The 14,959-nt window shown below is 42.8% G+C and overlaps 1 pseudogene; it reads left to right on the forward strand.

Annotated features, from left to right (window-relative positions):
* The first annotated feature begins 438 nt into the window (after nucleotides 1–438).
* The window catches only part of LOC122094916, a 32,390-nt pseudogene continuing 17,869 nt past the window's right edge, over nucleotides 439–14,959 (forward strand).

Here is a 14,959-nt window from a genome sequence, read left to right on the forward strand (position 1 = left end):
TGTTGTCCAGCAAGGCTCTCAGGTGAAAGACTTCAAAGACGGAGGGCCACAAGTGGGGCTGGGGGGTATGGGGGGTAGCTGGCACTCACAGGTGACTTATATCTTGAGTATTGATGGGTGGTGGGTCTAAGTAAGGCTTCTCTGTCTCTGTCCCATAGATTTCTTCTCTGCCACATCATGGCTCAAAGCTACACTCCTCACCCTCATTTTCACAATGCATCTGGTGGCCAATTGTGTCCACTAGAATCGGGTCTTGAGAAAAGATCACTTCTAGGACATGGGGGAGGGGGAGCAGGGAATCTGAGGTCAAATCCTGGGTTGATCCTGGCCTAAATAGAGGATGTTCTGTCTTCTTTAAGCCCAGTGACCTGGGTCAGGATACCTAACTCCAGTAAACAGCTGTTTCGTCCTCTATAAAGTAAGGATAATACACTCACCATGTGGGCCTGCTGTGACAATGAAATGAGAATACACAGGGAAGGCTTTGTAACCGGAGACCTCTTGGGTCTTATGAAGATGTTCAGTGCCTGTGAGATCCCTGCTCTCCTCTCTGCAGGGTATTTGGCAGTGTTTCCAGGTAAGCCCATGGAAGTAGTAGTAGTCATCCAGATGTAAGTGCAGCATTGTCCTTGGCCAGACATAACCTTGGTAGTCCAAACTGATGCAGAAACATCTGACCCACGCACATCTATAAGACTGGAAAGAGGATGAGAAGAAATCCCACTAGAAGATGAGGAAATACAAGTAAACATTGACCACAAATGTTTTCTCTTTTTGGGTTTCCTTTTCCCTTGAAAACACATTCAAATCTCAGAGATGACGGACCACTGTCACATTCCTCTTCCAAACCCTCCTACTCTTTCCTTGAGGGCTGATTGCAGCTGCTGAGGCTCACAGGCTGAAAGCAATCCCAGGCCATGTAGGCCATGGGGAAACCACCAGGTTCATCTGTAGACAACTCAGAAGCCTTGGTAAAATGGAAATGGGGAATCCACATAGTTGGGCTAGCTGGTTCTCTGGGACATTTTGGTAGAGACTCGAACCCGATGAAATTTTTCTAGTAACTTGAGTCTTTCACTTCCTAGAGCAACAGTGACTGAAGGAGCCAATGAAAGAAGCCAGATCCAAGCCCAGCTCCTCCGATGCTCTATTTCCTTGGATGTTGGTATTCTTTTCTCAGGCAGTAGGCTTCCTGGTAGTGGAGAACTGCTATCGTCAGGCTTGTGCATTCTAGGATAGCCAGAAAGAAAATTGAGGGGCTCAGGGTCCTCTCCTCCCTCCCTCAACCAGACCTGACCTGGGTGAGCTGGGTGACCCCAGAGACTTCAAGTCAGAAGTCATGCTGAAGAGCTCAAGAAGCTTCTGGATCACTGAGAGACAAAGGTGTGAAGGGGAGAGAGGAGGGAGAATCCAGTGAAGTACAGGAGGTCTGAGCGGTGGGCTACCATTCTTCGTGAAAATAGCTAATTGATGGCTCTCCATCTTCTTTCATCCAGCAGGCCTGTGAATCCTGCCTTGCTCCTTGAGAACAAACAAACCTCTCTTGCTCTTTTGAACATAGGTACTGTATTTCAGTAGTTCTCAGAATTTTGTTCATTTTAGAAAAAGGGCAGAGGTAATGAGCTGCTTTGGGGTTGAAAAAAATAAGGGCATTAAGAAAACTCCCCAAAACTCCAAATGAATCTAGAATCATTATTGCCTAACAGAGAAAATATTTCATCACCAAGAAAAGGTAGACAGGCTAGAAGGGCATAGATCTCAGGATAAAGCACAGTTCTACAAATTTAGTTCATCTTTAGCAAGAGATCTCAAATTGTCTTTTTTTCCTTTAATTTTGCAATGGACTGAGAAAACTTCATCACAAATCAAAACAAAGAATTGAGAGATATGAGTTTAAACCCTGATTCAGATGCTATTTATATCTGCTGGGCAAAGAAATGATCTGTCTTGTTATTTCCTAAGTGAAAGAATGACAGGCTGGGGATGTGGCTCAGTGGTCAAGAACACAACATGCAGAAAGCCTGGCTTTGATCCCCACTACCAAACATCAAATTGCATTGGTTATCTCTTGAGAAGCCCTAACTTTCTTTGTCTAATGTGGAACGCTGAGCTCTGATTCTATCTCCACATAACCACACATTTCCAGATACTATTTCATAACAAATTTTGTTTTGCTGGTCTCTCCCTATGCAACCTGGTTAACAGCTGTCCTCATAGGATTAGTGAATGCTTGTACTATCATACAAAACCCAGTAATTTTCCCACTAGGCCGGGAGTTTCCCAGAAGTTTTTGCCAAAGATTATTTGGCATCTAACGTCTTTTTTTTTTCTTTTTCTAGTTTTCCGTCATCAGCATTACCATCAACAACAACAAAAAACCCTATGTCTTAACAAGGAAAATACTCAGAAAAGATAATCAGGATGCCATCTTATAATGGGCAAACAGATGGTCTATAAAAGCTGTTTTCCTCCTACCATAAACACGGAAGATCTGGAAGCAGAATGCTGGTGATTATGGCGCAGCTCTGAGGATATGTATTAAGGGGTTAGGTGCGGGGAACAGCCCCTAAAACACAATAGAGAAACAGGGTTACTTAAGGAACTAGATTAGGTAGAGAGTAGACAGAAGACCTCATAAAGCAGGAGGTCCAAGGACATGTCACAAAATGTAGCCATTAGACTCACGCCTTAAAGAGTGGAGAGTGGTCTACTCCAGCGACAGCAATGTTTGGAAACTTTAGTTGCCATGCCCTAAAGGAGAGAGCTATAAACAGACAGAGAGTAGAGGCCAAGAAGGCTGGTAAACTTCCTTTGAGCTCTGATTTCTCCGATTGTAATAGGGCAACTAAACTGTTTCTATCTCTGTATCACCACCCATCTCATAATATAATGTTTCATAACACATTTGGCTTACTGACTTGGGGTGTTTCCTACAAAAATCAACCCTCCTCAGAAGCACAGGGCAGCCCCTCCTCCCAGCAATTAAGAATTCCCCAGTCCAGTCAATCAATTGTATTGAAGTGGAGCAATACTGTGCTAGAGTAAACTGAGGAGTAAGAATGAAAGCAAGAGCAGGGGCACATTGAAGGGTGAGGCTGGGGTGTGGCTCAGGAGCTTGCCCTCACCTATCCTGCATAGGGCCCTAGGTTTATCCCCAGCACCCACCATAGAGTCAGCTACAGAGCAGAGAGGCAAAGTTCTCACTGGAACCCATAAGGAGTTACAGTCTGCATTGCCTCTCACCTTACCTCTGAAGACTATCTTTCTAGGCATATACTTCCTCAAGTCCTTTGTACAGGCTATTTGCAAACCACCAGGCCTAGAGTGCTCCTCTTCCTCATACACATACACGGCTGATTGCTCCCCATACTTCGAGTCTCTGCTCAGATACAGCTCTCCTATGGCATACCCTAACCACTTGACTCAAAAATTAATTACCTACTCCTTCCTCTAGGCTCCCTAACCCCCATCCTTAGGGCTGGGGGTCAGTCATAATAAATTATATTTGTCCATAAATAGAACCATACCTTTGTTGGGAAGTTTTGTAAATAGAATGTTTTTGTTAGTCTATTGAAACAGCAACCTCTTTTTTGTGTGTGTGGCATTACGGGGGTTTGATCTCAGGGCCTTGCACCAAGTATTCTACCATTTGAGCCATACTTATATCCCTGTTTTTTTTTGTTGTTGTTGATGTTGTTATTGCTGTTGTTATTTTTCAAATAGATTTCACAGTTTTGCTCCAGCCTGCCTGGACTGCAATCCTGTGTAGCTAGGAACAGGCATTGTGGGGTTTTTTTTTGGTAATTGAGATGTGGATTTCCAAAATTTCTTTTCGGCCTACCCTGACCATGGAGAGTCAACATCTCCATCTCAGCCTCCCAAATCATTAGGGTCACAAATGGAAGTGGTTGGAATTTGATGTCCGCTTTCTCTTACTAACAAATGACCCAGAGGGTAGATCATTTAGAATCAACAGGTTTCAAAACAGGGAGAAACTATGTTGTTTTGTTTGAATGCTGCCATTTGCTCATAACATATGGTAATCTCACAAGGCCCATGAAGAAATCACAGATCTAAAGGACTAGAACAGCATGTCCTTTGAAGTCTTCTGAGGCAGACAGTCCCTCCTTCCCTTAAACCATCCTAAAGGGAAGCATGTCGGCTAGGGCAGTAATGAGCTGGGGTGGGAATTCCCCCTTCCCTGTGGTCTCCACGCAGAACAGCTTCATCAGGGTTAAAGATGGGTCACTTCCATCATGATTCCTTCACTTGATTCAAACTGCTTTGGAAATAGAAGCTTGGAGGATAGGTAAAAGGAACTTTAGTTCTTCCAAAACAATATATTTAAAAACAGACAAGCGGCCTTTAAAAAATTGTCCAAACCTAAAGCCTGCGGTTTCACAGCCAGACCAATAGATGGCAGCACAGAACTCATCTTCACCAATTAGCAGCTTCAAGTCTACTTTTTCTGCTGAGGAGTGAAAAACAAGGTTTGTTTCTTTGGTTCTTTTGCAGCTCTTTAGCCATCAGACAGCAATTTGAGGTGTGCAATCAGATCCTGGTCTGGTTGCTTTTGTTTTTGTTTTCCCCTTCTACTTCTCTAGAGTAAGACTACAACCCTAAACCATGTTACTATGCTGGAGACCAGAAATTTTTAGAAGACTGAAACCCAAAGGGAGCAATTGTGAATTGCTTTATTGGGATCACTATATTTAAACACTGAGAAGCTTTCACCTGCACACTCCATGAGTGGTGGCTTCTGAGTTGACCTCCACAGCCCCCTCCAGCTCCGAGCATCTCTGATCATGGCTGGAAGCAGTTTCAGCAGATAAACTTCCAAGAGAATGAAACTCAGGACCTAGGCACTGTCCCTGAGCTTTTAAATTTTTTCCTCAAGGCTCCCACTCTACAATTTGAGTCACACCTACATTCAACTTTTTAGTGGTTAATTAGGGATCAGAGTCACCCATACTTTCCTGACCAGGCTGGCTTCAGATCTCCGTCCTCAGATCTCAGCCTCCTGACTGGCTAGGATTATAGGTATGAGCCACTGCCACCTGGCTTCAAAAATATTTAACAGAAAGGAAACCAAAACTACAAGTCATGGTCAGTTTGGATTTGGGAAGTCAACTATGTCATAATGAGCATTGCGTTACAGAATGGAAAGGAATAGGGTAGACTCAATCAGAGTATATTACTATATACAGGGTTGCCAGTAGAATGACTTGCTGTGGCTCATGACCAAAGAAAACTGTGTCTGCTTTCTACTTCTATCTTTTTTTTTGGGGGGGGGGGGCGGGGAGTCTGGTTGTGGGGCCTGAACTCTGGGCCTGGGCACTGTCCCTCAGCTCTTCAGCTCAAGGCTAGCACGCTAACACTTGAGCCATGGCACCACTTCCGGCTTTTTTTTTTTCTGCTTATATGGTGCTGAGGAATCGAACCCAGGGCCTCATGCATGCAAGGCAAGCGTTCTACCACTGAGCCACCTTCCCAGCCCTCTACTTCTATCTTTTCTGCAGTCTAGCACCAACACTATCCAAAAGTCTAGTTTATCAGACTGAACCTGTGAACATTAGTGGTGTTAAGGTCTCATCAACTACTGGCAGACAAGCATGGAGAATAGATGCTAATGCATCATTCTCAGACACCCAAGATTTTCCAAGGTGGCTCCAATTTCTGACTTCCTATCTATTCTTCCATAAACATATATATTGATATATATATTGATATGTATAGGTCTTATGTCCTAAATTTTGGTTTAGAAAAATCTAGTCTCTGATTAAACCAATAGACTTGGAAAGAAAATTTAACTGTCTAAAGATGCTGAACAGATAAATGAGTGAAACAGGCCAAGAGTAGCAAAGGATTAAATTGTGGATTTTTATAGAAAATGTATAATTTTTTAAGTTGATAAATAACATGGAAGAAGGAGAAATGTAAAAAATAGTGCACTGGTTAGAAATCAGGCCTGCTAAGGACCAAATCTCTTTACTCTCCCCTTCTCTAATTCTTACGTTGAAACCCAACAGCAAGCATGACTGGATTTGTGAGCATGGTCCTCAGGAGGTAATTAAGTTTGTTAGGACATAAGGGAAGGGCTTTAGCCCCATAGAACCCTAGCCTTACAAAAGGAAATTCTCTCCCCACTCCCCCATTTCCTTCCTTCTTCCTTCCCTCTTCTTTTCCTTCTCACTCTTCCTCTCTTTACTTCTTCTAAGTCTCTCTTCCTTTTTCCTTCTCCATATCTAGTCTTCTCACAAGAACCAGAAAGGCCATGTGAGCACCTTTTGTGAAAATAGATGTCTTCAAGCCGGGAAGAAAGCCATCATCAGGAGATAAATAGTTTAGGAACTTGAACTTTGAGATGTTAGTTTCTGGACCTGGGGCAGTAAATTCTGGGATTGAGGCCATTCAGCCTGGAGCATTTGTCATAACAGCCTTAACTAACACAAGACCTAAAGACTGAACTAGTGCATCCACCAGGTTTCAACTTCTATCCAGTTCTCCTTTGGGTTGAATAAATACAATGTCATGGAATGAATAATGAAAGTCATGTTAGCTTCACTCTTTATAACGGTGTATAACTATAATAGCCTATTTGTTCATTGAACAAATATTTGATGGTATGTAATTTAAAATGATTTGTGAATGGCATGGGCAAAAGAAAAACTAGTTGGGGAGCATAGAAAACATTGTGAACATTTCTCGAAAAGAGAGGTGATCTCCAGGGTTTCAGAGCGAAGATTCTAATCACTGCCACACCCTTGGGCCTGTCGAGAATTACCGACCATCTGGGCAAGGGTCATGGCCCAGAACTGGCTTTCACTTTCTTCTTCCTTTTCTGATCCAAGTCATTGTCCCTCCTGTTCCCTGACATTTCATATTTTGGCTTAATCTTTGGTTTCCTGAGTTCCATTCATTTTAATTTCAAACTTTACATTTAAAGTAGTGGCATTATACCAAGCACCTATCTAGGTGCTAAGTTCCATCAGTAAAAACAAAAACAGAAACACCTCAAAACATAATTTTGTGTCCATTGCACTCCTGGTCTCATTAGGTGAATGTATAAGTGTATATGTCAGCCTCACGTTGCTTTTTCAGACAAAAATGTCTGAAAAAAAATCAAAGCAATAACTATGGATCTGGGCTCCTGGTTGCAGAAGTTTTAGGGTATACTCATTTGGCTCCAGCATTTCTGGGTCTATAGTGAGGCAGCGATCATGGTGGGAGCATATGGTTAAAGCAAAGCTCATCTGACTATGTCTGGGAAGCAGAGGAAATGAGAAGGATCCAAGGATAAAATAGCCTTTCAACAAGGCACTCCTACCCTCTGTGACCTACTTCATCCAACTAGGCTCTACCTTCCAGCAGCCCATTAACATGAATCTATACATGAAGTCAGAGGCCTCATGATCCAATCATCTTTCAAGGCTGGATCTCAACACTGCCACATTGAGCACCAAACCTTCTGCACATGAGTTTCTGAAAGAGCATTTTGAATCCAAATCACAACAGACAATAAAGAAGAAAGGGAAGGATGTGGTATGTGCCAAGGCTGTCCTGTGCTTGCAGTATTGCTTGAGAATATTCAATTTTCTACAGAAGGAATCTGGCAAGCAGGAGGAGTAAGTAAATTAGTAACCCGAGACACAGCAAAAAGATGGAATAGAGCATCAGCACACCAACCAGGACAGAGATGAAGGGCAGGGCTAGAATACCTGATAATCATCACATTATAATGCTTGGAAGTCTCTTAGTATTCATGGTTTTTGATTTGGTCACTTGTTTGTAAAATTCATTCTGACCTCAAGTGGCTCTTGTTCAAAACCCACAAATACTAGCTGCTCAGCAGGCTAATTGGCAAGCAAGAGCATGGCTATATACAGGTTCCAGATGCTTTTTTGACGGCTAAGAATAGCTGATTAAATTGAACTCTTCTCCAACTATCTTAGCAGGCTGGTGTGATGAGAAATAGCCATGTGAACCTTGTGGTAGCCAAGGCCAGGGAACTGAACCTCTTTTAGTCATTTCTGTGCAGTGAACTTATCCCCACTGCTCTCTCATTGTGATTTTTAAATTGATTTAATCAGCTGTGTGATTGGATCATTTTTTAATTTGACTTGGGAGCCATTCTGGGACAGCTTGCCTGGTGTAGATTCAAAAGCTGCATTGTAATGAAATCATCTTTGTACTTTGCATGTGGCCAAGACCAAAACCTTGGCAGCATTAAAAAATAAAGCACCGAAGGTATTTGAAGAGTATTGTGGATGGGTTTCCTCTTTAAATAGCCAAGGAAGGCCTATTAGTCAAGGCAACACTTGAACAAAGACTTAAAGCAGGTAGGGGAGAAGATCATTCCACACACAAGGAACTACAAGTACAAAAAGCCTCAGCAATGTCTTGGCCAGCATTGCAAACAGGAAGGTGGCTAGGATGTCTGTGGAGAGAAGAGGAGCAAGAGCTCAAGTTAGAAGTAATAGGGTTAGAAGCATCACACAAGTGGGAGAGTACCAGTCATAATTAAACCAACGGAACAAGTGCTTGACCACGAGAGATCAGACTTGAATTCTAGCCTAGATGTTAGCTAAATAGCATTGGTCAGAAGTTAACTTCATATTTGGGAGGGGAAAGGAATCCAGTTTAGTTAGTAGAACTAAAATTTAAGTTAAGAGAAAGCGAATATCATCTTCAAGTCACCAGGATGTAGAAGTGACAAAGACAAGGGAAGGAAGAGGAAGAAATGGTGCCTTCCTGCCACCGCTGGACCAGGAAGGACAAGAATCCACTTGGAGTTTGACCCTACAGAGCAGTGGGCAGCCTGACTTAATACAGTGCCCTCAGTGACGGGCGCCCCTCTGAAAGGAAAAACTCCAGGAAAACAAAGTGAGCATTCATTCAGAAGTGGAGAAATTGATTTTCTAGCTGAGCTGTCTTTGACAAAAGTTCCCCTAGGTGTTTGGGGAGTGTTGTAAACAGACAAAAGGTGAGATCACTAGGGTGATTTAGTTACAGAGAACCATGCCAGTAAGGTCTTGAGCCCAGTGCAAATTTGGTTAGTCATCAGCATCTGCAATTCAATGATGGAAGGTCTCTGTTACCTCACCTGTCTTCTCTTCTGTTCTCCATACGGAAGGAAATTCAGTTATGTAGTTCATGCCATAGGTTACCCAAACATTTAGGGTCCCTAAATTGCATTTCAAAGTCATCATCATACAAAAATTGTGAGCAATTCTCAAGATAGTCCAGTGTTTATAGACCTAGCCTTGGGAGTTAGGTTTTAGGGCTTGAGTCTCTACCCTGTGGTAGCACTGTGGTAGCACTATGGCAGCTCTGCGACCTTGGATGGGTTACTTACCCTCTTTTTTTTTTTTTTTTGTGGGTTATGGGCCTGACCTCTGGGCCTGGGCGCTGTCCCTCAGCTCTTCAGCTCAAGGCTAGTGCTCTACCACTTGAGCCACAGCACCACTTCCAGCTTTTTCTGCTTATGTGGTGCTGAGGAATCAAACCCAGGGCCTCATGCATGCAAGGCTAGCTCTCTACCACTGAGCCACCTTCCCTGCCCCAGGTTACTTATCCTCTTGTGCCTCAATTTCTCCATCTCTGAAAGGGTGTCTACTAGTGGTACCTATGTGAAATTATTGTTATGAAGACTAAGCAAAGATCTGTAAGGTACCTAGAAAAATGCTACCTAAGTCCTAGAACACATCTAATAAATAAACTTGGGGCTCTGTGGCCCCTCGAGGCTTATGGGTGTGTTTTGTAAATCTTCAGGTTAACTCTATCCAAGTGTATCCTGGGTTGCAGAGATCCTCCTGTTGTCATTGAGCAAAGCCGCACGATTTCAGCATTCTCATGTGCCATGCCGTAAGGTTTCTATGGTCTGGCTAGAGGGAAGTTGGAGATTGGGAGCACACCTGCGCCCCTCAGCCCACAGCAGAAGAGGCTGAGTTCTGCCACGTGGATCTGCTAGCACGCAGGTCCACTGTCACACCTCAAGCAGACAGGGAAAGCAGGGCCCATCTGTGCATAGGAAGTCCTTATTTACATATTGATCAACACGTCGAGAAAACCTTTGATTCCCATTTCTAGCCATAAGTAGCTTAGATACCCACTTAAGGAACATTGAACAACTGAAGACCCTTTCTTCAAGTGAATAAGACAGTGTTACAGAATTATAAAGTGACATGTTAGACACCAGCAGAGGAGGCCTGACCTAGTTATTGCTAACAGACCTGAGCCACACAGTGAGGTTGGTTGAAGAAAGTGGGAAGAGCCCTGAGCCCTGACTGGATGCCTAGGGAGGAGTTGCTGCCACTACCATATTGGAATGACAGGGATCAAGTCCCTTCTCTCCTCTCCTGCCTTCTAGTCTTTGCAGGGTCCTCTTGGGCAGAACTCACCAGAAGTCAACACAGGGAAATAGGCTTTTCAGAGTGTCATCCCAGCATCACAAAACAGAGCATGCATGAAGAGAGGGATTTGGAGCTAGAAAGCCAACAGTGTATTAACCATTAGATTCAGTACAATAGAGATAATAAAAAAAATCTGCCTTGAAAGTCAGATTAGATTAGATATGGAAGCACCCTTACAACATATGCTCTGCATTGAAAATTAGTAGTGCTGCAGGACCATAGAGAATTTTATCTGGGCTTTTAGGAAAGGGTGTTTTGTGTGTATGTGTGTGCGTTGGCCCTAGGGTTTGAACTCAGGACTTAGGCACTGTCTCTGAGCCTTCATACTCCAGACTAGCACTCTACACTTGAGACACAGCTCTACTTTTAGCTTTTTGGTGGTTAATTGGAGATAAGAGTCTCATAGACTTTCATGCCCAGGCTACCTTCAAACTATGATCCTCCTATCTCAGTCTCATGTGTGTGTGTGTGTGTGTGTGTGTGTGTGTGTGTGTGTGTGTGTGTGTGTGTGTGTGTGTGTGTGTGTGTGTGTGTTGTGGGGCATGAACTCAGGGCCTGGGTGCTCTCCCTGAGCTCCTTTGCTCAAGGCTAGCACTCTACCACTTTGAGCCAAAGTTTTCTTCCAGTTTTTCAGTGGTTAATTGGAGATAAGAGTCTCATGGGGACTGGCTTTGAACCATACTCCTCAGATCCCAGCCTCTTGAGTAGCTAGGATTATAGGCAGAAGCCACCAGAGTCTAGGTAGGAATGGACTAATTTTATGCATAGGGCTTTAATAGTCTGCAAAATGGAAAAGAAGTTGGCACATTGGCCAGTCAGTGTGGCTGAAGTACAGGAGAGGCTTAATGTCCAGATCTGCAAGGGTGGACATTTACAGAAACAGAGGAAATATGACGGCTTGGATGGGGGGCAAGAATGGTGAACATTAAGTGAAGTAGAGTTGAGATCTATTTGGTAGGGCTCATCCTTAAGACTTGATTGTTGATGGGATTTAGAGAAGGATGATCTTGGGTTCCTAACTTGAGCAGTTAAATCGATGGAAGTAGGAGGGATTCCTGGAAAAAGGTTTTGGGAGAAAAGGGACTTGGAACAAAAGGAGGAGAGGCCAAGAAGTATGTCAGGAGTGAAAGAAAGAGAAGAAAGAGCTTTCATTATACAATCTGTGATTTTTTTTCCTGAGTCCATAACTGGGCTAGAAAGTGAGAGCATGGATTAAAATGAGAATTGAATTTGTACATTAACTGAAAAAGATAAGAATTGTCTAATGGCAAATTAGACTACCAAGAAAATTTTAATTACCAAGAAAAAGAAAGCAAACCCTAACTTGATTTCAAAGGCATTTGCGTAGTATTATTAAATAGTAGGTCAAACCAGTAACTTCTAATGAGAAAGCATTTTAAATGCTTTTAACACTATATTTCCAATATCTAGGGATAAACTAAATTACTCACCTCATCAAAATCTTAGCTAATGATGCCTGCAATGAAAATAGGAGGCACCAAGGGCTTGGCATTGGAGGTATCAATGCTCTGTTAATGCCAACACTGCTAAGTAGAGTTGCAACCCAGCTGAATTCCAACAGCCTTCCTACTGCTGCAGAACTTCTAATTGTGTGTGAATCTGAAACAAGCAAAGACCAGTGAGCCATTGTTTCTTCATCTAGAATGTGAAGCTAATAATCAACCCATTCCTCAGGTCTTGTATGGCTGAATGAGTTAATATTTACAATGGGGTTCACCTGTTCTCTGTAAGTGTGAACACAAACATTCTGGATGACGGAGAGAGGTGGTGCTTGTTTGGGTTTTAGCTCTTCATATACAAACCACAGGAGGATGTGGTAACTTGATAAATGGGGCATCCTATGAGCAAATGTTTATATCTTATTCTTCACAAAACCATTCCTGGTTAGAACTCAACACAAAGAATATGAAAAAAACCTACTTTGCAAAGAAGTTAGTATTATTTGGCTCCTTTGGACCCTATCATTTTTTGTTTCTTCAAAAAATCTTTGACTATCATTTTTAACTCTCTTGTGAATAATACTCTTGTTTAAGAAGCATATCACAGGTAAGTAGTATTTGAGGACCTTGGAAACAAAATAAATGATAGTTTACATATTAAGTTCTATCCAGTATTTTTGGGGAACCTACCATATGCAAAGCACCTTATAAGACTTGTGAAAAGGATGGGGAAAAAAATCTCCAAATATAGTGGCTTATAGTCTTAGGAAAGAGGTGCAGAAAATGGTGAAGTAAGCCGTGAGGCCATGGTAGTTTTAAGTGTTGCTAAAATGAAAACTTTCTAGTTTCAGAGTCCAACTTGTAATGCTGGCATTATAGCTTATCTACCACTTTTAAGGCCTGAGAATATTCCAGAATTTGAGAAACCTCCTAGGGCCTAGATGAGAAAGTAGGTCTCACAGAGCAAGCCTCTCTAGAACTCTGTTGGGAATGTGGCAGTTGTGGAGAATCTACCTGGCTGGCCTTGGAAAGTAGCATGAGTATTTCTTTAGTAGTCACTGACTTTTTTTTAAAAAATTTGTCACTCATGGGGTTTGATCTCTGGGCCTGGGCACTGTCCCTGAGCTCTTCAGCTCAAGGTGAGTGCTCTACAACATGAGCCACAGTGCCACTTCCATTTTTCTGGTGGTTAATCAGAGATAAGAGTCTCATGGACTTTCCTGCTTGGGCTGGCTTTGAACCACGATCCTCAGATCTCAGCCTCCTGAGTAGCTGGGATTACAGGCGAGAGCCACTAGTGCCTGGCTAGTCATTGACTTTCAAGAGCTTATTTTACAAGAGAAGTAATACACATGACACCACCCCTCTCCTGAAAATCTGATCATTACTTCCCATTTAGAGCATTTGTGTGTTTTTCAGGACCAAACAAAATCGTTAGCTAAGCAGATAGGATGTTCATGACTCCCCTTCCTGTCAGCATAAGTTAGAGAGGCTTGCAGCTGCAGGTCATAGAATGTTCTATCACCAGGGGCTTTCAAGCTCTGGGTACCTTTCAATCACTGGGGCTTCTGATTATGGCACATTCTGCTATGGACGGCTGGGGTAAGACCTGAGATTCTGCATGTCTAGCAAGCTCTAAGATGAGGATGATTCTATGGGTCTAAGGTCTATATTTTGAATTACCAAAACTTTAAAAGGTATAGTATGCTTGCCTTTCTATAACAAGAAATGTCCAAGTTATTCCTGACCTCATTCAGGTGATCAACAATCTCAGTGTTCTGGAAGCTGAATTTCAGAAACTTGTCAATTTATGCCCCACAGGCCATATCTAGCCAATGATGTTTTTGTAAATAAAGACTTTTTTGTTTGTTTGTTTGTTTGTTTGTTGGTCGTGGGGCCTGAACTCTGGGCCTGGGTGCTGTCCCTGAGCTCTTCAGCTCAAGGCTAGCACTCTACCACTTGAGCCACAGTGCCACTTCCAGATTTTTTTTCTGCTTATGTGGTGCTGAGGAATTGAACTCAGGGCCTCATGCATGCGAGGCAAGCACTCTACCACTGAGTCACCTTCCCAGCCCTTGTAAATAAAGTTTTATTGATACATAGCTATGCTCATTTATTTATGGATAGCCCATGGCTACTTTTATGCTATGAGGGTAGAGATGTAACAGGGTAGACATTTAGTTAAGCTGGTCCTTTATGAAGAAGGTTTGCTAACATCTGACTTAGGTATCACAATCACTCTGAATCTGGGCCTGTCTGCTCCCCCAAACCCAGAGAGGACTCTATTAACAAGGAAGAAAGAGGGCAAGTAACCACATCTGTAACCTGTTCGACTTCACACCCTTCCATCCCTTGGGATATGACTCATCTTTTAGCTTTGGCAACTTTGGGCAGTTTCCCAAAGGCTTCATGCTTCATTGTGGCTTTAGAACATGTCAAATGTGTTTTGAAGACAAGAGCATTGGAGCAGAATGTCTGCTTATAACAACGTAAAAGACCTATGCACTGAGCACGTAGCTGCGTAGCTGTGAGTGTGGCATTGAGGATGGCCTCAGGCTCCAAGCCGAAGGGTTGGAACTTACAAGTCACTGAGGGACTTAGGGTATTTTACAATATGGGACAGTCTAGTGTTTCATGCATCTAACTCTGCTAATACTGCACAGAATGGCCAATTTATTAGTCTGTTATGACTGACATAAAATACCACAAACTGGATAGCTTAATCAGTAAAAATTTAACTTATTACAATACTAAAGCTAGAAGTCCAGAACTGAAGATGCTGAAAAATTCAGTTCCTGGTGAGGTCTCTCCTCTAGCTTGTAGATAGCCACTTCTCTGTGCGCTCACATGGCCTCTTCTCTGTGTGTGAGCAGAGAGAAAGAATAGTCTCTCCTGTCTTTCTCTTCTAACAACAATCCTTTCAGAGTAGAGTTCTACCTGATGATCTCATGGACTCTTAATTGCCTTCACAAAGGAGCTATCTCCAAATAAAGTCACATTGGGAGTTAGAGCTTCCAGGTAGCATGTAGGGAGACATGTTGCATCTAACTGCTGATGGAAGATGTGATTTAGGCAGGGAGACAAGTT

Source organism: Dipodomys spectabilis, unplaced genomic scaffold (genome assembly GCF_019054845.1).
Source record: "Dipodomys spectabilis isolate Male_0828 unplaced genomic scaffold, ASM1905484v1 ptg000001l, whole genome shotgun sequence".
NCBI lineage: Eukaryota > Metazoa > Chordata > Mammalia > Rodentia > Heteromyidae > Dipodomys > Dipodomys spectabilis.